Source organism: Phyllobates terribilis, unplaced genomic scaffold, assembly GCF_046119375.1.
Source record: "Phyllobates terribilis strain yellow unplaced genomic scaffold, ASM4611937v1 Scaffold_3__8_contigs__length_932513732, whole genome shotgun sequence".
In the NCBI taxonomy this organism is placed as follows: Eukaryota; Metazoa; Chordata; class Amphibia; order Anura; family Dendrobatidae; genus Phyllobates; species Phyllobates terribilis.
In genome coordinates, this window is record NW_027362763.1 from 295,253,334 (window position 1) to 295,277,802 (window position 24,469).

A 24,469-nucleotide genomic window follows, 5' to 3' on the forward strand; every position below is an offset into this window, starting at 1 on the left:
CTGCCAATCACACATGCCCTTGCTTGTGTGAAAAAAAGCACTTCGCTCCGTGTGTGCGCTGCTGATAGGCTGACAGATTGCACCTCCCCACTGCAAATGCGGGAAAGAGAAAAAAAAATGGAGATCTTCATTGTTCCTGCAGAGATCCATCCCCTGCCCCTCCCCCCGCCCCGCTGTACACTCAAACTGCGTATTAACATTAATTTTCATCATTACTGAGAAAAAATCCAGTTATGATTTTGGTGCACGAACAGTTATCGAACATAACCTCGAACAGCCGAATTTTTCTCAAATTGTTCGTGTTCGCCGACCGGCTCGAACACCGCCCAAAACAGCTCGAATTTGAGATTGGCGAACAGTTCGAGTAGAACAACGCTCATCTCTAGTCCCTACTTCCTGGAAGATTAATCCTGTGTTTCATGTTTCCTTGTTGAAAAAGGCTGATGTATGAGATAGGGACGCCACTGTCACAGTTCCTCCTGTGGTAGATGACGGCGAATATGAAATTTCTCGTACCTTGAATTCTAGATGGCATAGAGGGAGATTACAGTATCTTGTCTCCTGGAAGGCTTTCAGTCCCGAAGACAACTCTTGGGTAAGGACAGATGATGTCTCTGCTCCTAGGCTTGTTAAATCTTTCCACAAGAGGTTTCCGGATAGGACTGGGCCTGGGAAATCTGGCGGATCCTCATAAAAGAGGGGGTACTGTTAGAACCCTCTTGTTTGTTTTTTCCATCTTGTGTTTTGCGGTCACGTGAGCATCTGCCTTCATATTCCAGCTCCGTCCTTTAGGCTGTGCTGGACATCAGTGTTTGACTGTTTCTCTAGCCAAGTGCTTCTGTGCCTTTCTCTGTCAGTTCGCATGTTCCTTCTGGGACCTCTAGTACCTTTTTGTCAGTTTGTCTTTTTGTGTTCTGCAACAACTTCTCTGTGTAGGAGGTGTCCCATTTTTGTCCCAGTCCTTAGTTCTTTTAGGGACCCCTCCCCTTATGTTATAGGTCTTCATGCAGACTATCCAAGGACTAAGGCGGGTCTGTTTGCTAGGAACAGTAAGCCCGCTACATCGTAGGGATTCAGCTTAGACTAACTATAGGGACAGCTTTCCCCTATCTTTCCTTAGTATTTGTTGCAGATCATAACACAATGGTTGTGGAAGGAGAAGGACAAGCTGTTCATCTATGAGAGAAAGCTCTGTCGGAGAAGTATCAACTCCCGGACACACAAACTGGTCTGGCAGGTGGTAGTACTGAAGCGGGATGCGAAAATAGTCTTAGAGGCGTACCACGATGGAGCAGGACACTTCGGGTGGAAGAAGTTGGAAGTCGAGAAAGATGGGGTCGAGAATGTGGTCTATGCAACCTGAGACGGAAAGACCGTGATAGCCAGAGGGCTCCCCTGCAGCCCATAGTCACCAAACAACCACTTGAACTGATAGCCTTGGACTACGTGAAGCTAGCCCCAAGCCGGTCAGGCTATATCTACGCTCTCACCATAGTAGACCACTACTCCCGGTTCCTGGTAGTAGTGCCAGTGAAGGATAAGATGGCTAAGATGGCAGCCAAAGCGTTTCAATAACACTTTTGTCGCCCGCACGGTTACCCTGAACGAGTGCTTACCGACCAAGGCACAGCCTTTGAAGCAGAAGTGTTTCAGAAATTCTGTAACTTGTACGGCTGCAAGTAAATAAGGACGATGCCGTTTCATCGCTAGACCAACGGGTTATGCGAGAGAATGAACCAGGGAGTAATAGACCTGTCAAAGACGCTGCCCCTTGAAAGAGCATAGCCTGTGGCCAGAGAAGTTACCGGAGTTGGTAGACCAATATAACCACATCTCGGTCTACTCCACCAACTGTACACTCGCCTACCTGATGAGGGTAAGACCTGGCAAGTTACCCATTGACTTAAACATGGGAGTTTTAACACCTGAGATGACATCACCAGATGCAGACTGGGTTGCAGAGTGGCGGCAATAATACCGCAGGGTGCAAGATGTGTAGAGAGAAGTTTGTCCCAGACGAGACAAAGGCAGGAAAGAACTTATAATCAGCATGCACCTGCAGTTCCCTTGTCACCTGGAAAACAGATACTAAGAAGGAGGAGACGAGTTCACAAATTAAATGATCAGTGGGGGGTTGAGCCATACACCATCTTACCTTCAAAATTCGACAACACCAAGGTATGCCTCATCAGAGGTATTAAGCCACTTTTAAGGGCTCACAATAAAACTTTCAAAAACGAAACTGAAACTGCTTTCCTGTGAAATATGTTAAGGAAGTTCCTTTCCAGGGTAAAGACTTGTGTATAAGGTAAAATAAATAACCCCCCAAAAAAATACTCCTCCACACCTTGGGCTATGTTCACAAGTAGCATTTTTTATGCGTTTTTGCACTTTTGTATTGCTTTCAACTGTGAAAAATGCATTCCCGGGAAATGTCATTTTAACATTTTACAACCTTATCTGGCCATGTGCTGTGTGACACATGCATACAGTGCTTAAAAGACATGGGAACAGCATGGGGAAGACCCCTTGAAGCATCTCTGACACCCAGGTCACTGCCTAAAAGTGTGCCCATCAGAAGTCATCCTTGCCGCATCAGAAGATGCAGACTTGCAACTATCCCCGTGCAAGTTCTTGTCCCAGGGCAGTGTTCAATTGTACCTCCCCCATTCCTTGCAATGCAAGTGCAAGTATGCAGCCTGCCATCCACCCACCCACCCCCAGGCTGCAATACCATACTGCTTGCTTGCACTTGAAATTGGGCCTTTTAGGCTTGTGGAGGCGGAATCTGGCCACCACGTCATGGCTGCATTGGCGGCCTGGTATCCATACTCAGTCCCCAGCCGCCTGGCGGCCGGGTGTCCACACTCGGTTCCCAGCCGCCAGGGGGCGGCCGGGTGTCCATACTCGGTCCCCAGCCGCCCCACGGCTGGGAGTTCACACATGGTCCCCAGCCGCCTGGGGGCAGTCGGGTGTCCATAAACGGTCCCCAGCCGCCCCTATTTCTTTTTGGAACATCCCGCCAAACACTTTTCTCAGCCCGGTCTGCTTTAGGGCAGCATTGGACGAGCCCACCAGAGAACCAGACTCCTCCGGTGGGCCCTGGCTCCTCCATCAGGGGAGTTGAGAGTGCCAAGGTGAGGACCATGATGATGATGATGATAGAAGTTAGCATCTGCTTTATTTTCTTGGAATGCAAGCGCATGTATGTAGTAGCGGCTAGGCTTGAGGTGGTCAGCGTTTTGGCGCATATCCTACCACCTCCGAGGATTGCTGGATGTTTTCCTGCTACTATCCAAGTTCTATGACTCCCGTTAAAACAAAGCTTCAGGTGATAAATGATGGATGAGTTAGTGGCAAAGGAGAAAGAGCAGGAGGAACAGGGACCATTCACATCAATATCAGGCCAGTCAACCACATATGTCTTGTAGGATATGTTTCTGTAACAAAATGAGCGGTTCGGCTAGACAGTTATAGGGCATACAGTGAGTGCAATGCCTACCAAAAATTTTGAGGCACTCCAATGCCCCTTGGAAATGACATGGAGGTCAGAGGGCCTGAACTAAACCGTTTTTTCCATTTATAGCAACTGAGTCTCCTGTATACTGTTGGCCAAAGCAGAATGGAAAATTTTCCAAAAATTATGAGGAACTGCAATGCCCCTTGAAACAGACGTGGATTACAGCGTACTAAAAGCCTTCTATCCATTATTGGGGAGTGGGTCTCCCTTAGTTTTCACCTTTTCATTGAAAAGCAAAAGCTGACTAAAAATAGGAGGAAATGCAATGCCCGTTGGAAGAGTCGTGAAGGTTAGAGGTAATTAAAAACAACATTACAATGCACCTTGGAAGAGCTGTGGAGTTCAGAGTGGCTTAAGAAGACGCTTTTAATGCCCCTTTGAAGAGACGTGGAGGTCACAGTAGCTTAACAAGACGGTTTTAATGCCCCTCGGAAAAGACGTGGAGGTCCCAGTAGCTTAACAAGATGGTTTGAATGCCCCTTTGAAGAGACGTGGAGGTCACAGTAGCTTAACAAGATGGTTTTAATGCCCCTCGTAAAAGACGTGGAGGTCCCAGTAGCTTAACAAGACAGTTTGAATGCCCCTTGGAAGAGACGTGGAGGTCACAGTAGCTTAACATGATGGTTTTAATGCCCCTCGGAAAAGTGGTGGAGGTCGCAGTAGCTTAACAAGACGGTTTTAATGCCCCTTACAAGAGCCATACAGTACTGCATATTACAAACATTATTCCCATTATTGGGGAGTGTGCCTCCCATAGTCTTAGCTAACGCCTTCCAAGCAAAAGCTGCCAAAGATTAGGATGGAGGAACTTGCAATGCCCCTTACAAGAGCCATGCAGTACAACATATTACAAACATTATTCCCATGATTGGGGAGTGGGTCTCCCATAGTATTTGCTTATGCCTTCCAAGCACAAGCTGCCAAAAATTAGGACGGAGGATCTTGCAATGCCCCTTACAAGAGCCATGCAGTACAGCATATTACAAACATTATTCCCATTATTGGGGAGAGGGTCTCCCATAGTCTTTGCTTATGCCTTCCAAGCAAAAGCTGTCAAAAGTTAGGAGGAAATGCAATGCCCATTCGAAGAGTCGTGGAGGTTAAAGTTAATTAAAAACAACATTTCAATGCCCCTTGGAAGAGCTGTGGAGTTCAGAGTGGTTTAACAAGACCCTTTTAATGCCCCTGAGAAGAGACGTGGAGGTCCCAGTAGCTTAACAAGACAGTTTTAATGCCCCTCGGAAAAGTGGTGGAGGTCCTAGTAGCTTAACAAGACGCTTTTAATGACCCTCAGAAGAGACGTGGAGGTCCCAGTAGCTTAACAAGACGCTTTTAATGACCCTCAGAAGAGACGTGGAGGTCCCAGTAGCTTAACAAGATGCTTTTAATGCCCCTCGGAAAAGTGGTGGAGGTCGCAGTAGCTTAACAAGACGCTTTTAATGCCCCTCAGAAGAGACGTGGAAGTCCCAGTAGCTTAACAAGACGCTTTTAATGCTCCTCGGAAAAGTGGTGGAGGTCCCAGTAGCTTAACAAGACACTTTTAATGCCCCTCAGTAGAGACGAGGAGGTCCCAGTAGCTTAAAAAACACTTTTAATGCCCCTCAGAAGAGACGTGGAGGTCCCAGTAGCTTAACAAGATGCTTTTAATGCACCTCAGAAGAGACGTGGAGGTCCCAGTAGCTTAACAAGATGCTTCTAATGCCCCTCAGAATAGACGGGGAGGTCCCAGTAGCTTAACAAGCCGCTTTTAATGCTCCTCAGAAGAGACGTGGAGGTCCCAGTATCTTAACAAGACGCTTTTAACGCCCCTCAGAAGAGACATGGAGGTCCCAGTAGCTTAACAAGATGCTATTAATGCCCCTCAGTAGCGACGTGGAGGTCCCAGTAGTTTAACAAGACGCTTTTAATGCCCCTCAGAAGAGACGTGGAGGTCCCAGTAGCTTAACAAGATGCTTTTAATGCCCCTCGGAAAAGTGGTGGAGGTCCCAGTAGCTTAAAAAGACGCTTTTAATGTCCCTCAAAAGAGACGTGGAGGTCCTAGTAGCTAAACAAGACGCATTTTATGACCCTCAGAATAGACGTGGAGGTCCCAGTAGCTAAGCAAGACGCTTTTAATGCCCCTCGGAAAAGTGGTGGAGGTCCCAGTAGCTTAACAAGACACTTTTAATGCCCATCAGAAGAGACGTGGAGGTCTCAGTAGCTTAACAAGATGCTTTTAATGCCCCTCAGAAGAGACGTGGAGGTCCCAGTAGCTTAACAAGATGCTTTTAATGCCCCTCAGAAGAGACGTTGAGGTCCCAGTAGCTTAACAAGATGGTTTTAATGCCCCTCAGAAAAGTGGTGGAGGTCACAGTAGCTTAAAAAGACGCTTTTAATGCCCCTTACAAGAGCCATACAGTACAACATTTTAAAAACATTATTCCCATTATTGGGGAGTATGTCTCCCATAGTATTTGCTTATGCCTTCCAAGCAAAAGCTGCCAAAAATTAGGATGGTGGAACTTGCAATGCCCCTTACAAGAACCATGCAGTACAGCATATTACAAACATTATTCCCATGATTGGGGAGTGGGTCTATCATAGTATTTGCTTATGCCTTCCAAGCAAAAGCTGCCAAAAATTAGGATGGAGGAAACTGCAATGCCCCTTACAAGAGCCATGCAGTACAGCATATTACAAACATTATTCCCATGAATGGGGAGTCGGTTTCCCATAGTATTTGCTTATGACTTCCAAGCAAAAGCTGCCAAAAATTAGCTCGGAGAAACTTGCAATGCCCGTTACAAGAGCCATGCAGAACAGCATAATACAAACATTATTCCCATGATTGGGGAGTGCGTCTCCCATAGTATTTGCTTATGCCTTCCAAGCAAAAGCTGCCAAAAATTAGGACGGAGGAACTTGCAATGCCCCTTACAAGATCCATGTAGTACAGCATATTACAAACATTATCCCATGATTGGGGAGTGGGTCTACCATAGTATTTGCTTATGCCTTCCAAGCAAAAGCTGCCAAAAATTAGGATGGAGGAACTTGCAATGCCCCTTACAAGAGCCATACAGTACAGCATCTTAAAAATATTATTCCCATTAATGGGGAGTGGGTCTCCCACAGTCTTTGCTTATGCCTTCCAAGCAAAAGCTGACAAAAATAAGGACGGAGGTACTTTCAATACTGGCAACATGGACCACAGTCACCCTGGTGGTATAGTGGTGGAGGAGGCTGAGGATAAGGAGAAAAACTTTATGTTACTCTGCTGTCATTTGGTGGTGATAAGTCTGGCCCAATCCAGCCCTTGTTCATTTTGATAAGGGTCAGCTTGTCAGCATTGTCAGTTGACAGGCGAGTGTGCTTATCAGTTATAATTCCCCAAGCGGCACTAAAAACATGCTCCGATAACATGCTAGCGGCAGGGCAGGCCAGGACCTCCAAGGCGTACAGAGCGAGTTCATTCCAAGTGTCCAGCTTGGATACCCAATAATTAAAAGGCACAGAGGAATCAAGGAGGATGCTGGTACGGTCGGCAAGGTACTCCCTCACCATATTTTGAAACTTTCCACTCCATATGAGAGTACCCCGCGCTTCAGAGCCTGTAAGCTGGGTGGGTCTCAGACAACTATACCAGAACTTTGACAGTGTTCCACTGCCTCTACTGGATTGGAGTTGCCTCTCTCGCACTTCTACGCCTTGGTTGGTCAACGAACTGTGACCTCTGCTGCTAGCGTGTTCAGATGGGAACTTTTTTAACAGTTCTGCAGCAAGGGCCTTCTGGTACTGCGCCATTTTTGTAGACCTCTCCACCTCAGGAATAAGAGAGTGAAAGTTCTCCTTGTAGCGAGGGTCTAAAAGTGTCACCAACCAGTAATGACTGTCACCCAACATTTTGACAACGCAAGGGTCACGGTTAAGGCAGCGTAACATAAAGTCAGCCATGCGTGCCAGACTGGTACTGGGCAAGACTTCCGTGTCGCACCAAGATGACAACTGACCATGCTCTCCTCCTCCTCCCCCCTGTCCTCAGGCCACCCACGCTGAACCGACGGTATGACAATTGTACAGGTACTACTGTCTACAGCGCATGATACAAGCTCCTGTTCTTCCTCCTCCTCCTCTTCCTCCTCTCCCTCATTGTCCCCCAATGCACATTGGGATGAGATGAGGCTGGGCTGTGTGTAATCGACCGGTACGGCTTCTTGATCCATCTCATCATACTCTGGCTGCAGTGCCTCCTCTTTAATTCTCTGCAGAGAGCCTTGCAAAAGACAGACAAGTGGAATGCTGATGCTAATGATGGCGTCATTGTCACTCACAATCTGGGTGGACTCCTCAAAGTTTGTCAAGATGGTACATATGTCAGACATCCAGATCCACTCCTGAGGTCTTATGTGTGGAGTCTGACCTGAATATCGACGGCCTTGTTGCAGCTGTTACTCCACAACTGCTCTCTTTTGCTCACAAATCCTTTGCAACATGTGGAGAGTAGAGTTCCAACGTGTGGGGACATCACACACCAATCAGTGTGACGGAAGCTGCAAACGCTGCTGCAACACAGCAAGGGCGGCGGAATCTGTAGCAGACTTGCGAAAATGAGCTGACAGGCGCCAGACTTTGACGAGCAGATCTGGCAACTCGGGGTACGATTTAACCACTAAACCACAAAGTTAAGCACATGAGCCAGGCATGGTACGTGTGTGATCTCGCCTCGCCTCAGAGCCGCCACCAGGTTACGGCCATTGTCACACACGACCATGCCTGGATGTAGTTTCAGCGGTCTCAGCCACAGATCTGCCTGCTCTTTTACAGCTGTCCACAACTCACAAGCAGTGTGAGGTTTCTCACCTAAGCTTAGGAGTTTCAGCACAGCCTGTTGCCGCTTGGCGGAGGCAGTACTGCAGTGCTTCCAGCTTGTTACTGATGTGTTGATATCTGAGATGGAGGCTGAATATAAGGAGGAGGAGGATGATGCGCAGGAGCTGTACACTGTGGGGGCAACTCTGACCAACATAGGGCCCGCAATCCTCGGTGTGGGGAGGATGTGTTCCGTCCCAAGGTCCGACTGGGTCCTGGCTTCCACTGTGTTTACCCAATATGGCGTCAGGGAGATGTACCGTCCCTGGCCACAAGCACTTGTCCACGTGTCCATTGTCAGGTGGACTCTCCCAGTAACTGCGTTGTTGAGGGCAGGGCAGATGTTTTGGGACACGTGCTTGTGTAGTGTGGGGATGGCACACCGGACAAAATAGTGTCGGCTGGGGACCGAGTACCGAGGGACGGCCACCGCCAAAAGGTTGCGGAAGGATTCCGTCTCCACCAGCCTCAAAGGCAGCATTTCCAATGCAAGCAGTCGTGAAATGTGCGAATTTAGGACTGTGGCCTGTGGGGCGTTAGCTGCGAATTTACGCTTTCGTTCAAAGGTCTGGGATATGGACAATTGAACGCTGCAGTGGGACGTGGACGTGGACGTTGATGCTGTTTCTTGAGAAACTGCCATAACAAGTGAAGACTGAGAGGAGGGGGCATCTTTGCATGCAGTATGGACAGGGGATTGCCTTGCACACACAACAGGTGGTTCTATTGCACGCACAACAGCGGAAGAAGCAGTGGTGACACCCGCTGACCCTGGTCTTGGACCCTGGGGTTTGCCCCACAAAGTCGGGTGCTTTGCTGCCATGTGCCTGATCATGCTGGTGGTGGTCAGGCTGGTAGTTTTGTCACCCCTGCTGATGCTGGCATGGCAGGTGGTACAAATGGCCTTTTTGGGGTTATCAGCAGAGTCTTTAAAAAAATTCCAGACTCTGGAAGACCTACCGGTTGTACTGGCAACGTCCCTCGTGTTGGTGTTACGGGGAACGGTTGCCCGCCTTCTGTCTGCGGCCACCACACTGCTTCTTCCTGCCTGTTGGGGTACTCTGCCTCCCTCCCCCTGTGTGCTGCTGGCCTCACTCTGCATGTCCTCCTGCCACGTTGGGTCAGTTACTAGATCATCCACCTCCTCCTCCTCTTCCACTTGCGCACCACGATCCTCCTTCCCACTTCCTGGCAATTGTGTCTCGTCATCGTCCACCTCTTGTGACAAATTGCCAGCGTCGACTTCCTGTGGCCGTGGCTGTTCAAATATTTGGGCAGCGCTACATGGGATCTCCTCTTCCACCACTTCAAGCGAGCAGGCGAGGGGCACAAATCTGGAAATGTACCAGTGAACAGCTCTTCAGAGTGTGGGATCAGTTGCTGTCTGACGACATTCGGCATGGTGGGAGGACGGAGCATCAGGGTGAGGAGGAGTATGCGGTCGAGACTCACGGCTACTAAGAGTCGACCGTGTGGAAGACAGGCCGGAGGTGGTGTTGCCCAGGTAACTGGAAGTATTATCTGCTATCCAATTAATAACCTGTTCACACTGGTCAGTTCGCAATACTGGTGTTGTTGTGTGCTTCCATAGTAATTCGGTCAAGAAGTGGGAGCAAGAAGATGTGGTTGTTGGTTGTGGCACATTTTCACCTTGGCCACGGCCCCGTCCTCTGCACGCACCATCACCAGAACGTCCACTTCCACGTCCCTTGCCACGCGCCTTGCTCATTGTAAAGGAAGTAAAATAGCTTACACTCGCACTATCAATGGAAAAAGGGTAATAAAGAGTAGATTAGAACCATGGAAGAGGAAAACCACTGTTCTATTTCTCTGGCCTACACCCGACTCTTTTAAACAATCTGAACAATCAGGGAGAAACTATTACTGTTTTTCTTTATGGAAAAAATACCAAAAGCTGAATAATAGATATTTCTTACCGTGGAACAGCAAAACCACAGTTATAATTTACTGGTGTATACCAGACTTTTTTAAATATATATATTTGCGGATGAATAGTGAGCGACACACTCAAACTGTTTTTTTTAGATACAAATGGCCTAAAAGTGGATAATACAGAGATTTGACCCGTGGAACTGCAAAACCACACTTGTATTTCTCAGGCCAACACCAGACTATTTTCAACAATATATTTGTGTCTAAACAATCAGGAGACACTATTATTTATTTTTTACGGCAAAAAATGCCAAAAGCAGGATAATAGATATTTTTTACCGTGGAACAGCAAAACCACAGTTATAATTGACTGGTGTATACCAGACTTTTTTAAATATATATATTTGCGGCTGAACAGTGAGCAACACACTCAAACTGTTTTTTTTTAGATACAAATGGCCCAAAAGTGGATAATACAGAGGTTTGAACTGTGGAACTGCAAAACCACACTTGTATTTCTCGGGCCTACACCAGACTATTTTCAACAGATATATTTTTGTCTGAACAATCAGGAGACACTATTATTTATTTTTTACGGCAAAAAATGCCAAAAGCAGGATAATAGAGATTTTTTACCGTGGAACAGCAAAACCACAGTTATAATTGACTGGTGTATACCAGACTTTTTTAAATATATATTTTTGCGGCTGAACAGTGAGCGACACACTCAAACTGTTTTTTTCTAGATACAAATGGCCCAAAAGTGAATAATACAGTGGTTTGAACCGTGGAACTGCAAAACCACACCTGTATTTCTCGGGCCTACACCAGACTATTTTCAACAGATATATTTGAGTCTGAACAATCAAGAGACACTATTATTTATTTTTTACGTCAAAAATTGCGAAAAGCAGGATAATACAGAGATTTGACCCGCGGCTGAACAGTGAGCGACACACTCAAACTGTTTTTTTTTAGAAACAAATGGCCCATGGAACTGCAATAACACACTTCTATTTCTTTGACCTACACCACACTATTTTCAACAGATATATTTGTGTCTGAAAAATCAGAGACACACTTTTTTTATGGGGGGGGGGGGGGTACACCAAAAGGTTAATAAGACGGGTATTTGTACAGTGTGAAGGAGGAAAAAAAAAAGAGGATTTAGATGAAAAAAAAAGGATTTTTACTGGCCCCCGAGACGTGGAGCTAAGTCCAGCAATTTCAGCAACAGGAGCACACAGGACTGTAATGCAGCGTTTGCTGGTATAACCACTGCATCTCCTATACAGCCTGCCTGCCTGCCTGATATCTGGGATGGATATTAGTCCTGAGTAGGACTGTTTGTTTGATCTGGCAGCCTTTACAGACCCTACACTAACTATTTTGCAGGATATATCTCTCTCTAAATCAGCAGCGCTGTCCCTACACTGTCTGATCCGGAGCGACTGTGTCCAAGATGGCGGCGCCCGGTTTTAAATACTCGAGGTGACGCTGTGCGGCCAGCCAATCACTGTAATGCCCACAAGCAACATGGCTGTGGCATTACAGTGACTGGCTGGCAATCCCTGCATGTTCATTGGCTCTGTAAAGAGCGCCAAACATGCTGGGTGGAGACCCGAGCTCCCGCCCGAGTAACCCGGAAATGCTCGGTGCTCGCCGAACATCCCGAGTAGCGTGATGCTCGGGCGAGTACCGAGCAGTGTTGAGCATGCTCGCTCAACACTACTCATCAGTAAATATGGAGGAGAGACTTCGGCTGCAGTCTCAAGAGTAGAGATGAGCGTTGTTCTACTCGAACTGTTGGCCAATCTCAAATTCGAGCTGCTTTGGGCGGTGTTCGAGCCGGTCGGCGAAGACGAACAATTTGAGAAAAATTCGGCTGTTCGAGGTTATGTTCGATAACTGTTCGTGCACCAAAATCATAACTGGATTTTTTCTCAGTAATGATGAAAATTAATGTTAATACGCAGTTTGAGTGTACAGCGGGACGGGGGGAGGGGCAGGGGATGGATCTCTGCAGGAACAATGAAGATCTCCATTTTTTTTTCTCTTTCCCGCATTTGCAGTGGGGAGGTGCAATCTGTCAGCCTATCAGCAGCGCACACACGGAGCGAAGTGCTTTTTTTCACACAAGCAAGGGCATGTGTCATTGGCAGTGTATGTCACATGTCCTTGCCCTATAAGACCAAGCCATTTTCCCCGTCGCCACCATTTTCTCACTGCTGCAGCTGCGTGTTAGACGGCACCGCTGTTGCTGTGTGCGCTATACCTTGTTAATTTCAAGCCAATTTTCGCACAAATATACAGATAGCTTGGGAGTAGGGAATAGTTGTGATTGCAGTCCTTTTAAGGACTAGGTTACAGCATTTCCTACGACTTTTATCAGGCAGGTCTGTGCTCTTAAATAGATAGATTGTGGGAGTAAAGACTAATTGTGATTGGAGTCCTTTTCAGGACTAGGTTACATCAGTTCCTATCAGTTTTTGCCAGGCAGGTCTGTGCCAGTGCTGTGCAAGTTTTTTTCACAGCATTTGGCTGAATCTAGCAAAGCTAATCCTTTTTGGCCTATTGCAGAGTGTGTTAGTCAGTGGAGTAGCCTATCTGTGTTGCAAGATATACCACCTGTGTATAGAATACCAATTTTTTTACTGCACCTAGTGAAGTAAAATCTTTTGGGCATAGCATCATTCTATTAGTCCATCTATACTGACCTCCATCAGGTTGCAAACTGAATATAATTTTTTTCTGCATCTAGCTCTGAAAAAATATTTGGGCTTCTAGCAGTGTGTGGGACTTGGTCTATTAGTCCATCTATACTGACCTCCATCAGGTTGCAAATTAAAAATAATTTTTTTCTTCATTTAGCTCTGAAAAAATATTTGGGCTTCTAGCAGTGTGTGGGACTTGTTCTATTAGTCCTTCTATACTGACCTCCAGCAGGTTGCAAATTGAATATAATTTTTTTCTGCATCTAGCTCTGAAAAAATATTTGGGCTTCTAGCGGTGTGTGGGACTTGGTCTATTAGTTCATCTATACTGACCTCCATCAGGTTGCAAATTAAAAATAATTTTTTTCTGCATCTAGCTCTGAAAAAATATTTGGGCTTCTAGCAGTGTGTGGGACTTGGTCTATTAGTCCATCTATACTGACCTCCATCAGGTTGCAAATTAAAAATTATTTTTTTTCTTCATTTATCTCTGAAAAAATATTTGGGCTTCTAGCAGCGTGTGGGACTTGTTCTATTAGTCCATCTATACTGACCTCCATCAGGTTGCAAATTAAAAATAATTTTTTTCTGCATCTAGCTCTGAAAAAATATTTGGGCTTCTAGCAGTGAGTGGGACTTCGTCTATTAGTCCATCTATACTGACCTCCATCAGGTTGCAAATTAAAAATAATTTTTTTCTGCATCTAGCTCTGAAAAAATATTTGGGCTTCTAGCAGTGTGTGGGACTTGGTCTATTAGTCCATCTATACTGACCTCCATCAGGTTGCAAATTGAATAAAAAAAATTTCTGCATCTAGCTCTGAAAAAATATTTGGGCTTCTAGCGGTGTGTGGGACTTGGTCTATTAGTCCATCTATACTGACCTCCATCAGGTTGCAAATTAAAAATAATTTTTTTCTGCATCTAGCTCTGAAAAAATATTTGGGCTTCTAGCAGTGTGTGGGACTTGGTCTATTAGTCCATCTATACTGACCTCCATCAGGTTGCAAATTAAAAATATTTTTTTTCTACATCTAGCTCTGAAAAAATATTTGGGCTTCTAGCAGTGTGTGGGACTTGGTCTATTAGTCCATCTATACTGACCTCCATCAGGTTGCAAATTAAAAATAATTTTTTTCTTCATTTAGCTCTGAAAAAATATTTGGGCTTCTAGCAGTGTGTGGGACTTGTTCTATTAGTCCTTCTATACTGACCTCCAGCAGGTTGCAAATTGAATATAATTTTTTTCTGCATCTAGCTCTGAAAAAATATTTGGGCTTCTAGCGGTGTGTGGGACTTGGTCTATTAGTCCATCTATACTGACCTCCATCAGGTTGCAAATTAAAAATAATTTTTTTCTGCATCTAGCTCTGAAAAAATATTTGGGCTTCTAGCGGTGTGTGGGACTTGGTCTATTAGTCCATCTATACTGACCTCCATCAGGTTGCAAATTAAAAATAATTTTTTTCTGCATCTAGCTCTGAAAAAATATTTGGGCTTCTAGCAGTGTGTGGGACTTGGTCTATTAGTCCATCTATACTGACCTCCATCAGGTTGCAAATTGAATAAAAAAATTTTCTGCATCTAGCTCTGAAAAAATATTTGGGCTTCTAGCGGTGTGTGGGACTTGGTCTATTAGTCCATCTATACTGACCTCCATCAGGTTGCAAATTAAAAATAATTTTTTTCTGCATCTAACCCAGCCAATAGTTTTGGCCTAATACCACAGTTTGGCCACTCAGCTCTGCTCGGTTACCATCCATTGTTTTTTTGTGCAAACAACTCCAGAGTTGTGAATTAGTTAACCACCAAAATGAGTGGAAAAAGGCCTGCTGCTGGTGGAAAGGGGAATAGGCGTGTTGGGAAGGGGAAAAAAGGTTGTGTCCGTGGGGTAGGTGCAGAAGAAAGACCATCTTCCAGCCAAACTAAAATGTCTACTTCTTTTAGCGGACAATGTGATAAGATCCCTTTCTTACGGCCACGCCAATCGCTACAAATTCCAGATGAGGCACAAAAACAGCAGGTGCTTCAACGGATATCAAGTGCTCCTTTAAGTGGGCTCTCCTCCACATCAACTTCAACATCACAAATACTCCAGTCCTCAAAGGTGTCACCCAAATCGCACTTGCTTCCTCACAGCTCCCAAATCTCCAGCTGCCCGTCTGAGTATGAGGTAGAACAGATGGTTGAGTCTGCAGAGCTGTTTACTCATACTATAGCCTGGGAATCAGAGGTCGACTCCAGCGCTTCTGTGAATCCAGACGAGGAAATGATCTGCACTGATGCCCAGAATCTTTATGAGTCGGATCCAGGACCAGACGCAGAAGGTTCTGACCATAATGTAGACCCTCATTCCCAAACTGTAACTCCTGTTGGTGGAGACAATGAGGAAGACGATGATAAGACTCAAATACCTGATTGGAGCGACAACTTTAGTTTTTTGTCAGGGCAGGAACAGGTTGGCTCTGAGGACGACGGGTGTGATAACGCACAGGGTGATGATGATGAGGTCGGAGATCCCACTTACTGTCAACCCACAGTCAGCCAAGAGATGAGGTCAGCAGAGGAGGTGGAGGAAGATGCTAGTGACGACGAGGTCAGGTTGCGCCTTCCTGGACAGAGACGTAGTACTGGAAGCACGTCAACAACTGCATCCTCAAACACAACTCTGCCTCTCACCACAAGTCGTGGTGGCTCTTCAGGTCGCATGGGTGCTAAGCCTTGCATAGCCTGGGCATTTTTTCAGATCAATAAAGATGACCCAACTCGTGTTATCTGTAACATTTGTCAGCAAAAGCTAAGTAGAGGCCAAAAAATACATAGTTTGAGTACTTCATGCATGAACCGGCACATGGACATGAAGCATAAGTTGCAGTGGGAAGCTCAGTGTGCTACAATGCGGTCTAGCCGGCCGGGCCAACCACCGTCTGCCATATCTTGTGCATCCGCGGCCTCTTCATCCTCTGTGACTGGGGGGACAGCAGTCACACCTGTTTTGGGGCGCAGACCTGCCACCTCTTTACCTGCAACAGCCAGCGTGATTGGCAGGTCATCATTTTCTTTGGAGGTGGTAACACCAGCTGGTCTTGAGCGCTGTCCGACATCGATAGCACCACCTTTGGATCAAGGCAACCTAACATGTCCGCCTGCATCTTCCTCACAGACCGGCAGTTTGCCGGGGACACCCTTATCAACCCCGTCTAAGCACAATAGCCAGCCCTCGGTCCCTCAGATGTGGACAAGTAAAAGACCATTTCCTCCTAGCCATGAGAAAGCTAAGAGGTTGAATTTGACCATCTGCAAGCTCTTGGCTACAGAAATGCTGCCTTTCCGCCTGGTGGACACAGAGGATTTTCGAGACCTTATGTCCGTCGCAGTGCCCCAGTACCAGATGCCCAGTCGGCACTACTTCTCAAAGAAAGGTGTGCCTGCGCTCCACCAGCATGTCGCACACAACATCACCGCTTCTTTGAGAAACTCTGTGTGTGACAGGGTGCATTTCACCACAGACACTTGGACGAGTAGGCATGGACAGGGGCGTTACATGTCGCTGACTGGGCACTGGGTAACTATGGTGACAGCAGGACAAGGGGCTGCTGTCCAAGTCTTGCCGTCCCCACGAGTTGTGCGTCAATCCTCTTTATGTCATTTTTCCTCCACTGCTTCTGCCTCCTCAACCTCCTCTCGGTCTTCCACCTGCACCCAAAGCCTGTCTGATCATGCCACAAGCTTTCTAACTGCGCAGAAGGGATCCTGCACACCTCCTTACTATGCTGGCAGTAGGGCTCAACGTCATCAGGTGGTTTTTACATTGAAATGTCTGGGAAATGTGAGTCACACAGCTGAGGAGTTGTGGTCAGCTCTGGAGAACCAATTTCATGAATGGTTGTCTCCACTGGACCTGAAACCAGGGAAGGCCGTGTGCGACAATGCTGCAAACCTGGGTGCGGCCCTTCGCCGGGGCAATGTCACACACGTGCCTTGTATGGCTCACGTGTTGAACCTGGTTGTCCAGCAATTTTTAGCCCACTATCCCAGACTAGATGGCCTTCTGCAGAGGGCACGGTCGCTGTGTGCTCACTTCCGCCGTTCGCATCCCGCAGCTCAGCGACTTACATCTCTACAGAAGTCGTTGGGCCTGCCACTTCACCGGCTAAAATGCGATGTGCCTACCCGGTGGAATTCAACTCTGCACATGTTGCAGCGACTGTGGCAGCACCGACAAGCCCTGGTGCAATACGTTCTGACGTATAGCCTGGGCCAACGAGATTCAGAGGTGGGGCAAATCACGCTGGAGGAGTGGTCTCAGATCAGGGACCTCTGCACCCTTCTGCACAGTTTTGAAATGGCGACGAAGATGTTTAGTGCTGACGATGCCATTATCAGCATGACTATTCCGGTGATTTACATGCTGGAGCACATGTTAAACAGAATTCGGAGTCAGGTGGTGGCACAAGAGGAGGTGGAGGAAGTAGAGGAGGAGGAGTTGTATGCGGAAGGGCTAACATCTGCAAGGTCCAGACGGTCGGCAGCACCAGGGCGGCAGGCATGTGAGGGTGGGGGAGATGATTTTACCAGGGCGCATGGTAGCAGCCAAACTAGTGAGGAAGGTGCAGGAGCCCAGGAAGAAGTGGAGGACGAACTGATGGAAGACTCATCAGATGAGGGAGACCTTGATCACATTTCTGTTGTGCGAGGTTGGGGGGAGAGGACAGAGGAAGGAAGCATGATTGTTACCTCGCCACCAACACAACAGGGACTTGGTGCTCCTGGATGCGCAACACACATGAGTGCCTTCTTGCTGCACTACCTGCAACATGACCCTCGAATTGTGAGAATTAGAAATAATCCTGACTACTGGGTTGCCACACTGTTAGATCCCCGGTACAAAAGTAAATTTGCAGAAATTATTCCTGCCATAGAAAGGGATGCACGCATGCAGGAGTATCAGCAGAGACTGTTGCAGAATCTTACATGTGCTTTTCCACAAAATACCAGTGGTGCACGTAGTGAATCTCACAGTTCCAACTTGCCAACCGTGGTCTGTATGGAATTGTTCAATAAAGGGCCCAAAATTAAGATAACATAGATGGGAGAGGTCTCTATGAATAGGAATTCCTAAGTATTTGATACCCTGTGAGGGCCAGGCAAAGGGAAAGTTGGACTGGATGGAATCCTCTATGGATTTAGGGAGGGAGACATCTAGGGCCTCAGACTTCGCTGCATTGATTTTAAAATTTTACCATGTAACAAAGTGATCTATTTCAGCCATAACAGCAGGGATGGATATATGTGATTGAGTGATATATACTAGGACATCATCAGCAAATAGAGAGCACTTGTACTCGGTGCCTCCCACCTCAATCCACCTAATATTGGGGTTATGGCGAATTGATGAGAGCAGGTGCTCCGTCACTAGGATGTATAAGAGAGGGGACAGAGGACATCCCTGCCTTGTCCCATTGGTGATTGTGAAAGGTGATGAAAATGTTCTGACGCACCCCCTGGGCCTTGGGACACCCGGAGCCGGACCCTTTTTGGTGGATGCTGGTGGTTGTAGTCTTCGTGGCGGCGATCCGGTTCCGTGGCTCAGGGCGGTCAAACCAGTGGCGGAACTATTTATGTGGTTTTGATGTTTAAATGTCCGACTACGCCACCCGTGGATTGCGGTCAGAGTGAACCGCCGCTACAGGGCAGACCGCTAAGGCTGGTGTTGTGGGTGCAGCAGAGCGTAGCATAACTCCCCACGGGAGGAGTATAGCCTCAGGGCAGTGTATGCGGAGGATGGGGGTGATGGTGCAGGGCAGCAGCAGTAACGACACGGAGTCAGTGATGCAGTTCAGGGCCTTTACTCACAGTTCTTATTATCCAGACCACGTCTGCAGGTAACGGCTGCCCACGTCGTACTGTGCTCACCAGGTGAGGGGCTCAGACAACTCCCAGATAACTTTGGAGCGCTTCACAGGACCCCCTTTGTGTGTCCTTTGTCTGGCCTTTCTTACCAACACTTCTGTCCGGCTGCCTCGGGCCTCCTCTTGGTAAACTTGGCGCCAGTTTCCCTGACTCTATGTGGTGCCTTCCTAGCGGGTGGAGCAAGGGGCTGCGCCACATAAAATGTCAGAGCCTCCGGTTTCTAGCTGAGGGTCGTTTCCTGCCTCCACTAGTTCGGGGACCGGTCTCCCCCTTTGGCCTGACCCCTCCACGCAGGTGGATTCGGGCGTGCGGTGGCGACTCGCCCGTCCGCACCCCTGGGATCCCTTCATTCCTCGTTCCTGGAGCCTTCTCCGCTCCTCTTCCTTCCTTCTCCCTCTTGCAGGCCTGGGCCTCTGTTACTAGGCCCGCCTCCGGAGCAGAGCTCATGCAGAGCCCCTGCTCCCTGCCACTTCTGCTCAGACTTCTCTGCACTGAACTAAGATGGTGCCCACCTTTTATACTCCCTTCTCAATGCACCCAGGAACTGCTTCCTCCCTGCTCCTGCACTGCAGGGTTCCCCTTCCTCAGTGTTCCCTCCCCCCACTCCAGCCAGGGACAGGGACTGTCGTGCCCATCTCAGGGGCATATTGGTCGCCCTGCCCCACGGCAATGTGGTGTAATGCATGCAGGTGTCGGGTCCTGATCCACACTCCATCCTTATCTGAGAGTGAGATATCACACCTCTGGGTGAGGTGCAATACGTCTGTAGCAACCGAGCCCTCAGTGCTACAGTTCCATTAATCTTCAGCCTAGGTGACGTATTGTGATACAGGGCCGTGATTTTGGCTATAAAAGGGTCCGCTAGACCCCTACCCCAAGCTTTTTAAGAGAATCATATATGGCGTGCCAGGAGACTCTATGGAATGCTTTCTCAGCATCCAACGAGAGTATCTACTTACAAATTTTTAACTGCATCTAGCCCAGGAAATACTTTGTGCCTAGTAGCAGTGTCTGCTAGTCAGTGGATTATCCCGGCTGTTAAGCAAGCTACACCACCTGTAGTTTGGACACTTAATTTTTTCAAAGGAAATGCTTCGGGACCACGGGATACTTAGTGAAGAGCATCAGGAGGCACCCCAAGGCATAGGGGCTGGGACTGGCACTAGGATGCCTTGCGGTGGACAGCCGAGCTCGATCCTTATAAAAGCTTTTTAACTGCAGCAGCTTTAGTGGACGCTACTGGAGCTGGAATTACGCGGCTGCTGGCATGAGACTTGCCCTCCAATAGATCCTTGTAAATGGATTTAAAGTGTATTCATTCAAATTAGAGGGACAATTTAAATTTAAAAGCTTAGAGCTGCCTCCACCACAGGGGGGCTCTCTCGACCCACCAGCGGACAGGCACCAGTATTGGGAGAGGGGGGCTGGCCGTCAGGGTTCACCGCGGCTCTGGCACAAACCCGGCGACACGGAGGTGGCACGGGCAGGAGCGGACTGGCCGTCTCGGCTTCTCACTTTTTGGATTTTAGAAGGGCATGACATGCCTATATCTGTGTCTCCCCCTCCTTTTACTCCTCCACCTCTTTTCTTTTCGCATGACTATATGTACTTGTCACTTTTCCATGTGTTAGTTGTGTCTTCTGAGCAGTTTGTCAGCTTTTGGACACCTTTGAAGGTGTTTTCTATGTGTTTCTATGTGTTTTTGTTTGCCTGCCATTGGTTTTAACGGTGTTCGAAGGTGTTCGACGAACAGTTCGACGAACAGTTCGGCGAACACACGGGTGTTCGACGAACCGAACCGAACTCGAACACTACGGGGGTGGCTCAACACTACTCAAGAGACCACCTAAAGATATGCCCTGATCAACTGAGACATCAAGAGGAAGACCAAAACAGCCCCCAGCACACAGAAAAGGTGGAAGAGACGGTCCAAACCATCCTTGGAGAATTTCCCTGGTCTTGGGCGCAGGTGACCCAAGCAATCGTGGTACTTGTCCTGATCTTTCCCCAAGTAGCCTTACCAGAAGCCGCAGAGACTCTAGAACAGCTGGGACACCAGACGGCCCCAGCAACAGATGCCACAACCGCAGTGGAACGAGTGAATCTACCCCCTGCTAGCGGTGAATCTGTCAGTCCCATGGTGAGTTTAGGAGTTCGCAGAAGGCAATCTAGTATACCAGTGCTACATAGGTCCACAAGTAGCATAGTGAATAGTGCATCCACCACACCAGCGGCAGACACTAGAGACCCGGTAGGTCATTAGCAATAACTGAACATGCTTAGATCAACCCGTAGTACCAGAGGTCAGCTCCCTGCCCTTTATAGGGACTAAGGTGTAATAAGATAACAGTGTATAGTATATAATTGCAAACGTTAAGCATGAGAACCTACAGAGACTTCCTGTAAGAACTTTTAAGAAATCGTGAGTGTACATAGTTATTATGTTTATGGACAAATGGACCACAGGACTAGATGTGATCAGAACAATCTTGAGTAAAGTTAATTGTTAGCCTTGAAAATAAACCGCCAGCGTGGCCGAAACACAGGCCCACCTACAGAGTGCCCTGAAGCCATGCCCAGGGACAATACACAAAGTGGGTTAAGGTGGTTCCCACCAATCAACCTTCAGGTACCCGGAAAAAGACAAGCAGTGTAAAGAATAAGCGCCGCAATGACTGCTCCCAATTTTTTTTTTGTTTGTTTTTCTGCAATTTTTGCCTTTTTGAGACTTTGTAAATTTTTGGTAATATGAATCGTTATTGTCGTTAATTGTTTAACTCTAAAGGTGTCCTCAGTACTGGTGTACTGATTTTAACTGGGGGGAATGTGGCACCCCAGGAGTCCGGTTGCCACAGTGGCATTGCCTCCCTCACAGGGGGTGATGCCAAGCATAGAAACAAGGAGGGGTCCCCTTATCAGGTAACACCAGCATCCAACACATTTCCTTGCTCCAGACCGGAAGGGGGAGCTCTAACCCGGTTTCAGGGGAGCTCCCCCTTTAAATTGGAGCCTGGAGGCGGGTTTAGAAAAGTCAGTTGGAGTGAGAAAAGTCAGTTGGAGATGGGAGAGAGACGAGAGAGAACCTGGGGAGTGGAGCTGTGACTAAGCTCGCCCCAGAGAATAGCGCCAGAAACCGGACACCGGAGTCCGTGTTTTCTTTGATACTGAAGTCCTGGCAGCTAAATCCGGAGGGCAGGAGACTGTAGGTCTCCTGGCCCCATCAAACATCCAGCGGCTCAGCAGCCTACTAGAGTCCGGAGCTGCCACGATGGAGCGCCGACTGAAAAATGCTCGAGCTGCCTGCCATACGGGTGAGGATTTAATGATTGCTTAGGAAAGAGGTCCACAGCATAGCTTTAGGTAGCAGGGCCAAAGAGGACAGCGCAGAAGGAAGGCATACAACTCCACCTGGCCAGGTGGATCCCCAAATTGCTTCTAGGCTGCCCAGATCTCCATTACTTTCTGTGATCAGTGCATCGGTCTGCTCCAGCAATCCTCAAGTAAAGGTAGAGGAAAGCGCCATTCTTGTGTTATCTGGTCATTATCTCCACCCTCAGTCCTGCACCCCAACATCCATTCAATGTACTGCCCTGGGGCCTAGCTCTGCCAGTGGAGAGCAGCACTATCTTAGCTGCGTCACCATCAGCCCCACTGGATCAGAATAGCAGTGGCGGCTCCCTATAGCTGCACACCACGGGTGGCATGACAAAACTTTTTCCCTAAACAAACTGTCCTTGTTCTTTTTATTGACCGCTTAGGGCCCTGGACCGGGTGACGCCCCCGTGACAATCCCAAGGAACCGTTGGACCCGGTGGCGAGTACCCCTCGGTCCTAGGGGGAGCGTCATAAGGACTGAAGACGTTGAGCGAGGCGGATTTGGGGTGTTTTTGTTCGGACACAAATTTCTTAATCATTAACATATTGTCTACAATCTCGAACAATGGTTGGCCACAAACATTCCTGGTTATTAGTCAGATTGTATTGCTAATCCCAGTAAAAACAGAATCATGAGACTCCTGGAGTACTCCAAGACAAAACTGGGGAGGCACAAATAATTTTTGGGATGGAGTATTGCCAAGGGCTAACACTTGATTTTTATGTATCTCCTCAACAAGATCTAGAGCAGTGTTTCTCAACTCCAGAGCTCAGGACCCCCCCAAACAGATTAGGTTTTCAGGAGCTCCTTAGTATTACACAGGTGATGGAATTATTATCAAGGCATCAAAAAATGCCACAGGTCCACGGTTTGGGCAGGTGCCCAGAAACTTCAGTAGAGAGCATCGGCTTTCATGTTTTTTTGTACCAGGTCTAAATGTCACTACACAATCAAACCTAGAGAAGCACAAAGCCCATCTAGCTTGCCTATAATTTAGTCTTTTGACTGACACAAGATACGTCAGATTTTTGTGGTCTGTGATAACAGTAATTTTATATACAATAGTGGTGCCTTACCTCAAAGGTCCATTTGATTGGCAACAATTCATGATTGCCAATATCATAGTGCGGCAGAAGAAAATTTTTGTGAAAAGAATGCCGATGAACAGAGTTGAGGGAGAGACGGTGTATCCTGTGACAACACTGCTCTCACTTCAATCACTGAAGCATCAACCTCCACTACAAAAGAATGTTCTAGAACAGGCTCGACCGACACGGTGACCAGAAAAATACCAAGAAGAAAAATGCCCACAGAAAAAATGTCCACAGAAAAAAAGCCCACAGCTATGAATGCCCACAGGAAAATTGCCCACAAGCAAAATTGCCCACATGGAAAACTACTCACATGGAAAATTGCCAACATGGACAAAATAACAACATTGATCACCTCCCCCCAAGACCTGTAATATATTATATCGCTCTAGAGCCTCTGTACAGTGTGACCTCTGCTGTACCGATGCAACGTTATCACCTCCCCCGTGACCTGTAATATTTTGTATCACTCTGAAATCTGTGTACAGTGTGACCCTAGCTGTACCGATAATTTTATTATCACCTCCCCGACCTGAAATATGTTATATAGCTCCAGAGTCTGTGTACAGTGTGAAACCGGCTGTACCAATATAACGTTATTATCACCTCTCCAACCTGTAATATCTTATATTGCTCCGGAGAGGACTGATCCAAAGTTTCACAGACTCAAGACGGGGAACGCTTGTGTAGCAATGCTCAAAATTTTTTTCAGTTGATCTGAGCCCGGACGAAGTAGGGTCCGAGCACAATCCAAACCCTCGTCACCAGACGTTAACACCTGGGGGTGGGCAAGAATGGGTTGGAGAACTAAACAAATACACACCAGAACATGGAGAACTAAATTAATAAGACAACACGGGTTGGATCCTCCGCTCCCCCCACCACCTCCCATCCCGATCCTAAGTTAGGACCGGGCGGGGAGCGCAGCACCAAGGAGTGTGGAGCGAAGGACCCGGGCGGGGAAGCCGGCAGTGAAAAGACTTCACCGCCGGCTTTCCCGTTCTGTGCTACGCTCCCCGCTCCCTGATGTACGCTCCCCGCACCCTGGTGCACATCAGGGAGCGGGTAGTGCAGCACAGAACTGGAAAGCCGGCGGTGAAGTCTTTTCACTGCC